Source organism: Vicugna pacos, chromosome 12 (genome assembly GCF_048564905.1).
Source record: "Vicugna pacos chromosome 12, VicPac4, whole genome shotgun sequence".
NCBI classification, from domain to species: domain Eukaryota; kingdom Metazoa; phylum Chordata; class Mammalia; order Artiodactyla; family Camelidae; genus Vicugna; species Vicugna pacos.
Genome location: NC_132998.1, coordinates 64243414 through 64255921, shown reverse-complemented (window position 1 = coordinate 64255921; position 12508 = coordinate 64243414). Strand labels below are relative to the sequence as shown.

Below are 12508 nucleotides of genomic sequence, written 5' to 3'. Positions count from 1 at the left end.
GGGGGAAGTCTGAGGACACCATTCCTTAGGTCTCCTCCAGGGACCCAACCAATCAGCTCAGCCCTCCGAATTGAGAGACCCTGCCGGGTCCCCTTGGAGAAGCACGGCAGCGAGAGGAAATCTTCAACAAAATATATTCCTCGACCCTCTGTCCCGGAGCAGCTCCAGGCGCGCCTGGCCAGGTAGGTGGCGGGAGACGGCCCTGCCGAGGTGCTCGCTGACCTGCCAGGGAGAAAGGCCACCCCTGGGCAAGACGACGTCTGTGCTCACACGACTCTGCAGCCGGAGCTGGAGCTCGGTAACCTTCCACTGGTGTTATTAGTAAAGAGCCAGAAACAGATTAAAAAATTACCTTAATTTACGACTGAGATGCCTCTGGTTTACAGAAACACTGACACATCCTTTACAGCTGCCTCGTGGTGACGACGGAGATTAACATGTATGGTCTGTTTTCCAAAAGACACGTCAGCTGCAGGAAAGAAAGTCACTTCTGGAGTTAACCTTCTTTTCTTTGTGAAATTTAGTTAAAAGCAGCTCAGCCCTGACACCTCGCCGCGCCGGAGACCCGAGGATAACGGAAGATGAAGCCCCTCGTGGAGACCGCGAGCTGTGCCCAGGGTTTGGCTTCACGGTGCCAGTGACCGCACCAGGGGGCCCAGCTCTGTCCCACTGCTGGGCAGGGCCAGACCCAGGGTGGTCTCCAAAGCCACGGAGGTTTACTCGTAACTGCATTCACAGCCATGAGAAAAGGACTTTTTTTTTTTCCTGAAAACGTACTATCATTTCTGTACTTAAAATGCCATCAGGCGAAATGGATCAGATTGAACCATTTAATCCTTCCTGACATTAACCACAGAGTCGAACAGCTCAATCTGTACATTCGACAGAGACTGCAATTTTCCTGATCCTGTGTTTACTGAGCACACGTGGCCTCCTTGGACACAGCTGTCCAGCACGGAGCAGTGAGACTGCCCCACACAGCTCCCCGGGCCGACCAAGCACTGGTCTGCCTAGCACGCCGACCAGGAGGGCAGGGACAGGCTGACACGAAGGAGGGTCCCACCGGCCGGTGCTCCTCACTCAGCACGACCACCACACGCGGGGCCGGGAGAGCCCATGTGATGCAGGTTTAACTGCGCCCCCCAGAAGGACATCTTCATGGCCAGCTCCGGGGGACCTGTGAACACGGCCTTCCTGGGAACCAGAGTTTCTGAGACACAGTTAAGATGAAGTCACACCACCCAGTGCACGGTGCTGGGCGGCTGAGCCCCAGGAAACAAACACACCACACAAGCTCAACACCCCACCGCGGCCTGCACCTCCTCGGCCTGGCTGGAAGGGGACCCCGACTTCCCCTCGAGACTGTGCTCCCCAAGCATTTCTGGGGCCCCCCAGAGGCTTGTCATGTAAGCTGAGCAGCACCCATGCCCTGTCCCTCCCTGAGATCCCTGCAGCCCTCCCCGCAGGCTGCGGTCTGTCTGTCTGTCCAGATGAGGCCTCACTCCGTGGGGCTCCAGGTTCACGGCTGGGCAAAGCGACATCTGCCAAAGCTTTCCAAGGGCCTTTTGGAGGCTGTGAGCCCAGAGAAGAGGCAGAGGGAGGGACGCCGCACATGCCGCATGCCAGCCTCCCCCAGGGGGGCCGGTTCAAGTGCCCATGCTGGCGGGGAGGGATAAAGCGGAGTTCAGGATGCGCAGATACACACTGCTACGGACAGAGCAGATAACCGGCAAGGTCCTGCTGTGCAGCACGGGGAACTGTATCAATGCCTTGTAGTAACGCCACGTAAGGGAGAAGACCAGGAAAAGGACACAGACGCGCACACGTGTGACTGAATCGCTGTGCTGTGCACCTGGAATTACGCAACGTCGTAAACCCACGTACTTCAACTAAAAAAAACATGAGCCACGTGGAAGAGGCTTCGGGAACCAGACAGGCAGGATGCTGAGGACAGCGGCGACCCCAGCATGAGGACATGGGGAGGGACCCACACCGGCCTCGAGGGTGGGCGCCGTGGTGAGTGCTCTCCCTCAGCTGGGAGCTGGCGGCTAGGAGGGGACTCTCGGACCTCGGCCACCAACAGAGGGAGCTGTGGCTACAGGTCGGGCTCCAGCCCCCATCACCTCCCAGAGGGGGAACCCAAGGATCACGTGGAGCCTGAGCCGCAGGCGTGTGACACAAGCGGAGAGCCGGGCCACAGACACGCCCAAGGCCACTCCGCTGCAGGCGCAGGGCTCGGGATCTGAACCCGGGTCCGGAGAGGGCGAGCCCGTCAACCCTGACACACGGGCCTCTACCCACGACGACACAGCCGGACGTCAGGGATCCGACGAGTGGCCTGTGAGAGGCAAGGACGGAAAGGCCAACAACTAGAAAGTTCCGGCCATGGAAATAGAGCAGGGCCGCACAGGAGGACGGGGCCCCTGCCCAGAAGGAAGCTGCCGTCACCAGGCACCCAGCAGCTGGATGCTGGGAGGTCAGACGGCTGATTAAACTGCATTTGCATATATATTCCCATTTTTAATATTCAAGAAATTAAAGCTTGTAATACATTTTTTACAAACATAATTTGGACTTAGTGCATATTCAGCTACTTCTCTGTGCACAGCATCTCGCCCTGTGGCCGGGCTGGTGCAGACGTGCCCTTCGGAGGCCGCGCCCGCTCCCTGTGCAGGCTGCCCGACGCCTTCCGGCCCGAGGCTGGGGGTTCGGGGCTCCCAGGCTCCTTGGGGCCAGTGCTGGACATGACACCTGGCAAACACCGGGTGCTCAAAACAGGGGTGTGGGTCTGGACCGGACGGGTCCCGGCCACTGGGGCAAGTTCATACACTGAAAGGAAGAAACTCAAGTTTGCCAATGTCAGACTGATGGCCTAACGGAAAGTCCTTGTCCCTATTAGCCTGACGTCGCCCTTCAATGCTGTCAGGCTAAATGCGCACACACCCGCAGGCCCGCAGGCAGCAGGCCCTGGGACACCGAATCTCAGACGTGAAGCAGAACCCCACACGCCTGCCTGTCCCTGCACATGCACCCCACACGGCACAGGAAGCATCAGCAGGGCCTCCTACCAGGCAGCTGGGACCCGGGGGACACAGGGCAGCTGAAGGAGGCTGCGCCAGCCTGGCCCTGTGGTGACCCCAGCCTGGAGAGTCGACCAGCATGAGCGCATCACAGGCTCCCTGAACCCCTGCAGGGAAGAACTCGGGCTGGGTTTCACCCTGTCGGCCACGCCTGGGTGACCAGGGGGCACTGTGGGGGCGAAGACATGCAGAAACTCCACCTCAGAAGGTGGCTGGGCCCCAGTGCAGGTGGAGGGGCCCCCGCTGCAGGCCCAGTGATAAACGGAGCCGACGGGGGCACAGAACACGCCCGACAACCGGACGCCCAGTAACTGGGCTGATGACGAGGCAGAAAGTGGGCTGGCGGGCCGCAGCGGCGCTCCCAAGGCACGGTGACACCCAGGAGCGGCTCTTCAAGGAGGTTAAGGCTGGAGAGGGGAACGGCCGGGCCAGGCGGGGCCTGGGGCCACAGGGCGATCTGTCCATCGCCTGGGGTGGGGGGGACATGCCCCCGGGCTCCCGCCAGGGGTCAATGAGGGCACAGCCAGCCGGACCCATGTCCTCCAGAGCCAGCCACCCAGGGCAGGGCAGCAGCAAGACAACCAATCAGGAGACCTGACGGCGGCTGGACGGGAGAAGGGTCTGGAGAGGGGGCTTGGTGACAGGTGACAAGGGTGGGGAATGGATGGCTCCCATCTCTGGCTTCCAGACTGGGAAGGGAGGTGGTCTCCTTTACTGGGAACAGTGCCCTAACTGGGAGAGAGTGGCAGAATCACCAGCTGGACCTCTGGGCCCGTAAATGATTTGATATTACCTGGTGGACTCCAGTCTTCAAAACAAATGCAGGCTGGTCTAAATAAGCATTCGCAAGGACAAGCAACCAGGTTAGAAGCGTCCCACGGTCCCTCCAAACTCAGCTCCCGGGGCACCTGTGACGGTCTCAGCGGGGCTGTGGAGGTGCGTGCGGCAAAGTGACTCACGGACCTTCCGAGGCACTGCTCGGTGTCAGGGGCGCGGCGGGGCCAGCGAGTCTCCCGAGCGCTGACGGGCACCGCCCTGTGCTGCCCGCTCATGCTCCCGGCCTCCGGAGGCCGTGTCGCCCAGTGAGCGCTGCCCTCGGCCCCCGCAGCCTAGGGACGGTCTGCAAGCCTGAGACTGAAATCGCAGGCGGCCAGGACAGTACCGTAGAGGAAAACCTGGCTCCTGAGCACAAGGTAAAGCGGGACACTGCCCTATGTCGATAAGAATAAAAGAGGAGCAGAGAAGGAGCAGGAGAGGAAGGGGTAGGGTAGGAAGGAGAGGTGCCCCCGAGGTGCCCGCACCCGCCTGCACCGTCTCACCCTCCCCCCTCAGGACACAGGGTCCCCTCCACCAGAGCCCCGCACAGCCCAGCGCAGGGACCCGGCACAGGCTGCCCAGCGGTGCTCCATCAGATGGGGAGCTTCTGAGCTGCAGAGCACCCTGGATTCCAGCTCCAGTGAACGAGGCCCCCCGGGAGGTGGCTCCGGTCAGGGAGCGCAGCACTGGGCGAGCACAGGTCCCAGGGGAGCCACGGTGCAGGCTCAGGACCACGGTCCTCGGACCGAAACAAGCTCCTAAGGCCTGGAAGGGTATTTTCCAAAAGTGCACATCTGAGAATATGAAAAATCTTACAAAGATTTAAAAATAAAGTCATTTAATTACACATAACCACGCACCTTCCCTGATAAAATATGACTGTACGAGAATCTGCTCTAGTCTGGAAAATGCAAGGCTTATGTATTCACAGACCATCAAGAGTACTGGAATTTTCTGCTGAGGCCAAGATGGGAACTCCTCTCTGCTGCCCCTCCCCCATCCTTTTGCAACAATCCCCAGCCCCCAGAGGAGGAGAAGTCACCACAGGGACCCCTAGCCTTCCCAAGAGCAGCGCCTGCCCACAGGCAGACACGCAGACAGACCACAGCTCCTCCCAGCTGTCCCGCCACCTCCCCCCTCGCCCTGCATGTCACCCCTCCAGCCTGGTCCTCTAGTCCCACCCAAATGCCTCCTCCCCCACAGAGCACTTCCTGAGCCACCCTTCCCCCGAGCGCCCTCTCCCTGGCTCCAAACCCTTCTGCGTCCCTCCCTGCCCTTAGGAACCATCTCCTAGGACTATTTTGTGTTTTAGACAGACCATAGCTCCCTGACCCTCGTGCCTTCCTGCAGGTACAGCTCAGCACCTGGGACCCTGCAGGTCACAGCCCAGGGTCCAGACGAACACTGGCTGCAGCAGTGGGTACAACCAGCGGATCCCCTGGAGTTTAAACATGTCCACCAAGGAACTATGGGTGAAGAAAAAGGTTACCTTGAAATGCAGCACAGCAAGCTGCTAGATACACCCGAACTTCAGAAATCTAACAGTAACCACAGATACAGAAACAGAATCAAGAGGTTACCGCCAGTGCTCAGGCAAAAGAAAAGCAACATTGCAGCTGGTGCAGCCATTACGGAAAGCAATGTGGACGTTCCCTAAAAAGCCAAAAACAGAGTTACCGTGTGATCGAGCAGTCCCGCTCCTGGGCACACATCCGGAGGGAACTCTCATTCTGAAAGACACCTGCACCCCAGTGTTCACAGCAGCACTATTTACAGTAGCCAAGACATGGAAGCAACCTAAATGTCCATCAACAGATGACAGGGTGAAAAAGTTGTGGTATATTTATACAATGGAATACTACTCAGCCATAAAAAAGAATAAAATAATGCCATTTACAGCAACATGGATGGACCTAGAGATGATCATGCTAAGCGAAGTAAGTCAAAGACAAACACCGTGTGATGTCAGTCATGTGGAACCTAAAACAAAATGACACAAATGGACTTGTTTACAAAACAGAAACAGACTCACAGACTTAGAGAACAGACTTCTGGTTTCCAGGGAAGGGGGCGGGAAAGGGGTAAATTGAGATTTCAGGATTTGCAGATACTAACTACTGTATATAAAATAGATAAACAACAAGTTTCTACCGCAGAGCACAGGGAACTATATTCAATACCTTGCAGCGACCTACGATGAAAAAGAATATGAAAAGGAACATGTACGTATGTACATCCACGACGGAAACATCACGCTGTGCACCAGAAATTGACACAACATTGTAAACTGACTAGACTTCAATTATTAAAAAGAAAAGAAAAATGACGTTAATTAAAATGCCCGATTCTCACAAGGCTGAAGACCATGCCGCTGGCCGCAACCTACACGTGACGCTCCACAAAGCAACTGGCATCAGGGACCCTGGACACGCCATGCCCATTCACCCCGAATCTGTCTTCAGGGACTATTAACACAGAAATAGCTTAAAGCAGAAATCACATCACGGTCACAAGGGCCCTGCAGACGGCCCACCACCCTTAAGCAGACAGTAATACATCCACAGGGCAGGACACTCACTGCGCGCCCACCTGAAGCGCCAGCTACAAAGGCTGGGAGCCACGGGGGTGGAGACATCGGACGGGGAGCACGGCACGCGCAGGAGTGCGCCTGCACCTCACGCGTGATCACCACGTTTAAAGCATCCCTGGGCAGGGGCAGAGAGGAGCCCTGCCGCGAGCCCAGCAGCTCTCGGTGTCGGGCTGGAGCTACCCGAGGGGGAGGGTTTTCCTTTCTCCACAGTTTCCACAACACACTCTCAGGTGAAATAAGAAAACATGAAATTTTAGAGAACAAGCAGTGAAGGAGGCCTGTCGGGAATTCCATCACGGTCTGCAGGTTCATTTAGGCAAACCAACTGGCACCGGCCAAGGCCGCCTGGACGACCTTGGGTGAGCCCAGGTGAGGCCCGCCTCTCCCGGGGAGCTGTTCCGAGCTCAGCACTCACGTGGGAAGAGGCCTGCAGAGGAGCTGGGAGGTGAATGTGTGGAAATCTCGGGACTCACACAGGGAGGCAGCCAATGGCTGGCCCAGGTCGGCGTCCAACATCACGAAGCCTGACCCCAGGGCCCAGGAAGGAGCGAGACTGCCGGCCACACAGAGTGACCCCCAGGGCCCCAGGCAGAGCACTGCCTCTCCTCGCGGTCACGAACAGAAGGTCACAGAAAGTTGGACTGGAAACCTTGAGAACACTCCCCACACATGGGAAACACAGGCCAAGCTCTTGAAAGCAGTTCTTAGGTAACTTTATGTGCTGGATTTCTTCCAGAAAACATAAACATCAAGGTAATCACCAGGCAATGCCAGAGCCTTAAAGGAATATGTATAAACCCAGGGCAGGTGGTCAGGAGGAGCGCCCTGTATAGACCCAGGGCAGGTCGGGAGGAGTGCCCTGCACCGATGGCAGCGATGCGCCCCCCTCAGCACGGCCCCTGACTGAGGGGCAGCAGGTGCCACCAGGCCCTGGGGTCAGTAAATCAGACAGCCCCCATGCCACCCCCCTCAGGCACTCCCAGGGCGAGGAGGCAGGTGGGGCCGGAGCACTCCCCACTCAAGTCCCTGCGTGTGGGTCCGCAGGGGCGTGGCTTCGGGGCCCGAGCAGGGTCTGAGGGGGTGGAGGGTAGTGTCCTGGTGCCTACGTGACTCTGCTTGTCCCCAGCCCTCACACTGGCAGCGGCCATCACTCCTGTCTCAGACGCCACGTCCACCTTGCCCTTTGCCCTTTGCCCTCTGCCTGGTAAGGAGGCCTGGGTAACCAGGGGCAGAGGGCGAGACAGAGTCAGTGGACACACTGCAGAACATACCAGGCCCAGCTCCCGCCCCTCGCTGGTCCTGCCACCCCACACCCACCTAGGAAGCACGGGGGCCGTGCCACACCTGGAGCCAATGCCCCCACCCCTCCTGACAACGATGAAATCTGTCCTTTCCAGAGCAACATGCCAGGGCCCAGCTGACCCCAGGAAGTGCTCGCCACAAAGCACCCTCACACCAAGGAGTGGCAGGCCCCACCCTGGGCCTCCTTTCTCGGCCGCCATGGGGAGCCGGCTCCGATGAAACACCCCTGTCCAAGGAGCAGAGACCCTCTTCGCCGGTCTCCGTTCTTTCCTTCATCCTCCAGGCTGACAGCAGTCTGGCCTGCATTTAAGGGACAGGCAGCCAAGTCCTTCCCGTTGCCCTCAACCCACTTCCACAGTCAAGTCCAGCCCAGGCGGCCCAGGGGAGAGGCCAGCCCCCTTGGCCTCCAGATGGGGGCAAGTCCAGGCTGCTGAACGGAGGTCCTGCCGGGGCCAGTGAACATACGGGAGATTTTGCAGCAGGAAGAAGGCACGGCCTAAGCAAGGCAGGGCCGCGGGACCCCACACCCGCACTGCCACCTGGTGCCCAGGGGGCGGGAGAGCCCCTCCTCACAGCCTTCCAGGGCCGCCACCCGGAGCTGCACTCGCTCGGGGACGCTAACCCGCCACCCAGCGTGTTTTACCAGCTCCACGTCCTGCACCAGCTGCCGGCACACGGCACACGGCACACGGAGCGGCCTCCCGAGCGCACATCCCAGTGGCCCTGCCTCCCCGCCTCCGCCCGGCGCACAGCAGAGACCAGGGACGCGGGGCCAGCGGCCTGCAGGGGAGGACGCAGCGGAAAGCCCGCCTGCCAGGTAACAACAGGGCCGTGGGGCGCGCGCTCTCACTGTTAGAAAAGAACTTTTATCACTTCTTAGAAGGCTTCCTTGCCATTAAATTCAGCTCCAGAATTAGCTAGGAATCCCTGTCTACTTCAGAGCGAGGACAGATAAGGAGCTCATTCAGACTGCGGATTAGGGCGGCGGCGTCCCTGGCCTCTGGGCAGCCCCTGCCGGGAGCGGGCTGGGCACCGGACAATCGGGGAGCCCTTCGCCCTCCCGCCTGCACCGACGGCTCAGCAGAGGCATCCGCATCCGTGAGACCCAGCTGCCTGCCGTCCCGCCGCGTCCACCCGGCCGCGGACCAGCGGCTGCCTGCGTGGCCTGCTGCTTGGCCGACGCAGGTTACAGTCGCTCAGCAAATGACTTTTCAGAAATAATGAAGATTTCCATCTTTATAAAATTAAAATCAGAGACCACGATGTGAGAACATTACTTTTCTTGTTCCGACGACAACTCGGAATTTCACCCGCAAAAGGACAGAGGCCTGCCCGAAGCGGCACCCGAGTGGAAGCTGACAGGTGTCCCACCTGCAGGTGATTCCAGTCCCAGAAAGTGCCCGGACCAAACCTCCGGGCCCTGGACACCAGGCCAGCCGTGCCGCTGTGAACCAGGCCTGCAGAGGGAAGAAATCTTCCCCCAGTCCCCAAGCCCCGAGAAAGCTCTGGCAAAACCCAATCTTATTAAAACATGAAGAAAGAAAGTCCTAGAGTCACGAAGGACATCCTAGATACTCCTCTAAATACTGCCTCTAAATCCCCAGGCCACTGTCTTTATTGCCACCCTGCAAGGGTGGGCACACCCCCTCCCGGCTCCTCCCTGCAAACTTATCAGCAGGGAGCACAGTCTTGCTGAATATTCTCATTTCTAAATCCTTCCCCAGCTGACAGTGATCTATGCCTGCCTCCTGTAGGAGGGCCGACATGAAAAGCTAACGACCTCAAATCTTAATGGGCTTATGAAAAAGTATGTTGTAAGGAGATCTGCTTCTCCAGTTTTATTAGATTAACCCAATCCATCAGCTTCCCCACCACCTGGTTCACTGAGGGTGAGTCAGGCGCCTGTGGTGCCCTGGAAGGTTCCAGAGAACCACGCGGCTCTGGCACACACTGGGTGCTCCCCACCCAGGCACAGCGACAGACACTCTGCAGGTACTGGGCAGTCTGATGGCCCACGACCACCTTCCAGAGCCGGAGAGCAGGTCCCCACGACCCTGGGAAATGCAAGACCGCAGGATAGAGGATGGATCCCTGCACACAGTTTAAATGCTCCCCCATCGCTAAGTCACACACGACTAGGAGACAGAGCCGGGTTGAGCAGTGGGGCTGACCGAGGGCTGAAGGCCTGGCACCAACACCACCCACCCCCTGACCTTCACCTGGGCCTGGAGGCAGGCGTGACTGCAGCCACGGGCCCCCTCACAGGTGGGGCTGGAGACGCCGGTACAGCAGCAGGTGACCCTCACAGGTGGGGCTGGCAGTGTGGCCACAAGAACAGCGCTGTTTCCTTTACAGGCAGGAAACAAAGGTTTGCAGGAGTGAAAGCACCAACATGAACAGAGCTGGTCCACCCCCATGGAAGAGACCGTGGGCCTGACCCTCCCACGGCCCCGCTGAGCTGAGCAGGTCCTGTGCCGCCACGGCTCCCAAACAGCCCCGGTACAGCCGCACCCAGCTCAGCCTCCACGGCGCAGGCCATGCCCACCCGACTCCTCCAGCCCTGGAACACACCCTCTCCTCCAGGGAGGCCGCCCCACTTCGCACTGCAAGCACTCCTGGAGTAGGGCTCTGGGTCCCGCCCTCGGTGCAAGGCCCTGCCCTCACAGAGCTGAATCCCCATCACCCTCCTGACCCTCAAGGTCCAGCTGAGACGTGCCCCAGGGAAGCCTCAGCACCCCTGGGCAGGTGCGGTGCCCCCAGCCCCCTCCCTCCTTCGTCACGTCCATCACAGCGCTTCCTGCCCGGGCTGAACTGACGTCCCGCGGTGCCCCCACCCGAGGCTGCAGACACCCAGGGGGCGGGTGCCTCAGGAGTCGCAGTGGAGGCCCGAGGCTTTGTTGCCGTTGTCCAGACCAAGGTTCCGATTGTACCTGGTGGGTGGACGGATGGAGCAGCAGATGGGTGGACAGAAGTAAAGACAGAGGCACATACAACATCAGAAGGTACGCCCCCTTTGGGCTCAGAAAACTGTTAGTAGAGCCACCCTGCATTTCCAGTCAGAGCTTCACTGCAATTCCATGGACTGACAGGCTGAGCTCCAAATTCGAAACTGTTTCTGGGAAGATGCACCCACCCCCTCAATCTTTGCAAAACAAATCTTTTCCCTTTAAAAGCATCAGTGGTGCCCACGCTGTGCTGGACGCCACGGGCAGGTCTGCGACGAGCGAGGGCCCAGGCGAGGGCTGTGTCTGCCTCCCGCTGTCACTGACGGCAGCCACCTCGCACCTCCTGCCCGCGCGCCTCCTGCCCACGCATCTCCGGAGGGCGCCTCGGGCCGGGCCGCAGCTCCCGGCCCTCCCGGGGCTCCCGGGCGTCTTCCTACCCGCTCCCGGTCTCCAGTCTGCGCTACTGACACCAAGACTCTGCGTATTCATTTCCTCTCGCCGTGTAACCAAGGTCAAACAGAGCAGGGCAGGCGTCCCTTCTCTTGCTGTTCCCGCAGGTCAGACCCGGGTTCGGCTGGGTCTGCTGGCTCAGGGCCTCTCGCGGGCTCGGCTCAGGGCCTCTCGCGGTCTCAGCCCAGGGCCAGCAGGGGCTTCCCTCAGAGCCTGCCACATGGGAGTCAGAGAACCACAAGTCCCAGGCTCACAGGCACATAAATAATGTAAGACCACGTGGAGGGAGGGGCTTGGGCAAGTCACCAGGGCTCCGAGATCCCAGATCCAATTTCTGCAACGCCTGGCTGGTAGCAGCGAGAGCCCAGCAGTAGGACCCAGAGTCTGGACAGCTCTGCAGCTGAGATGCGGTGAGGGAAAAATGGTGCTCCTTTCTAGCACCCACAGTGTGCTGGGCACCTTCTAGCCTCAGAGCAGGCAAGCACCCGCCTCCCCGTGAAGTCCCCTGGCACAGGCCCATGCCACGCACTCCTGGACCACTGCACAGCCCGACTGCAACAGCCCACACAGCCCCCAGCCCCCAGCCCCCGAACAAGGCCCACCCAGCCCTTCACAGAACCGTGGGCCAACCTCTGCATCAGAAACACCTCCTCCCACCTGCACAGCGACCCCAGGGGCTGAGCTTCAGGAACGGGGCTCACCTGAGGCTCTGAGGGCAGCACTGGGATGGGATGGAGATTCCAACAGCTCACAGGCAGTGTCCTCTGCTCCGTCTGGAGCAAGTGGGCAATTCGGAGCTTCACTAGCACAAAATGCCCTCAAGCCATGTGCCTCCGAAAGCGCGTGCACCGAGGCCTTGGGGCCAAAGGCCCGGGTACCAGCGAGCCTGTCGTGAGCCTCCGGGAGACGGCCCTGCCCCAAGGGGTCGCCCGAGAGGGCACGGTGACTGAACGAGCAGATCCAAAGCCACACTCCAGAGCGCTGTCCGCACTTGGCCTCCCGCGCTCACAGCCAGCCCTAAGGATGCACTCGGGGACGTGGGCAGCGCCAGTGTCTTACTTAGGATTCAAGCGACCTGTGGACGCCACTAGGAAGGAATTTAACAAATACCCAAAGCCAATGACGTCACCGTGTGACACTCACCTGGCCAAAGGAAGTCTTCCCTCGCCTTGAGACACAATCACTAGCCTGTGGGAAACGTGCCCTCCGAGGGGCCCTCAGCACCGCCGGCGTCCTCCCCGTCCTCTGTCATCGCACAGCCACACGCGCAGTCACCTCCACGTGGACGCAAGGCTGTGACACCCCCTCCCATGACCCAGGGGCCC

At 59.6% G+C, this 12508-nt stretch overlaps 1 protein-coding gene across 3 annotated transcripts in view; it reads right to left on the bottom strand.

The window, feature by feature from the left end:
• The window catches only part of TBC1D22A (TBC1 domain family member 22A), a 238357-nt gene that overhangs the window by 45876 nt on the left and 179973 nt on the right, over window positions 1-12508 (bottom strand). Inside the window, exon 12 of one of the 3 annotated variants that reach the window (XR_012078732.1) lies at window positions 353-469. The exons of the other annotated variants lie outside the window; for them this stretch is intronic. The gene's annotated coding sequence lies outside the window, so the exon portion shown is untranslated. The remainder of the gene's footprint in view (window positions 1-352; window positions 470-12508) is intronic. 3 annotated transcript variants of the gene reach the window in all.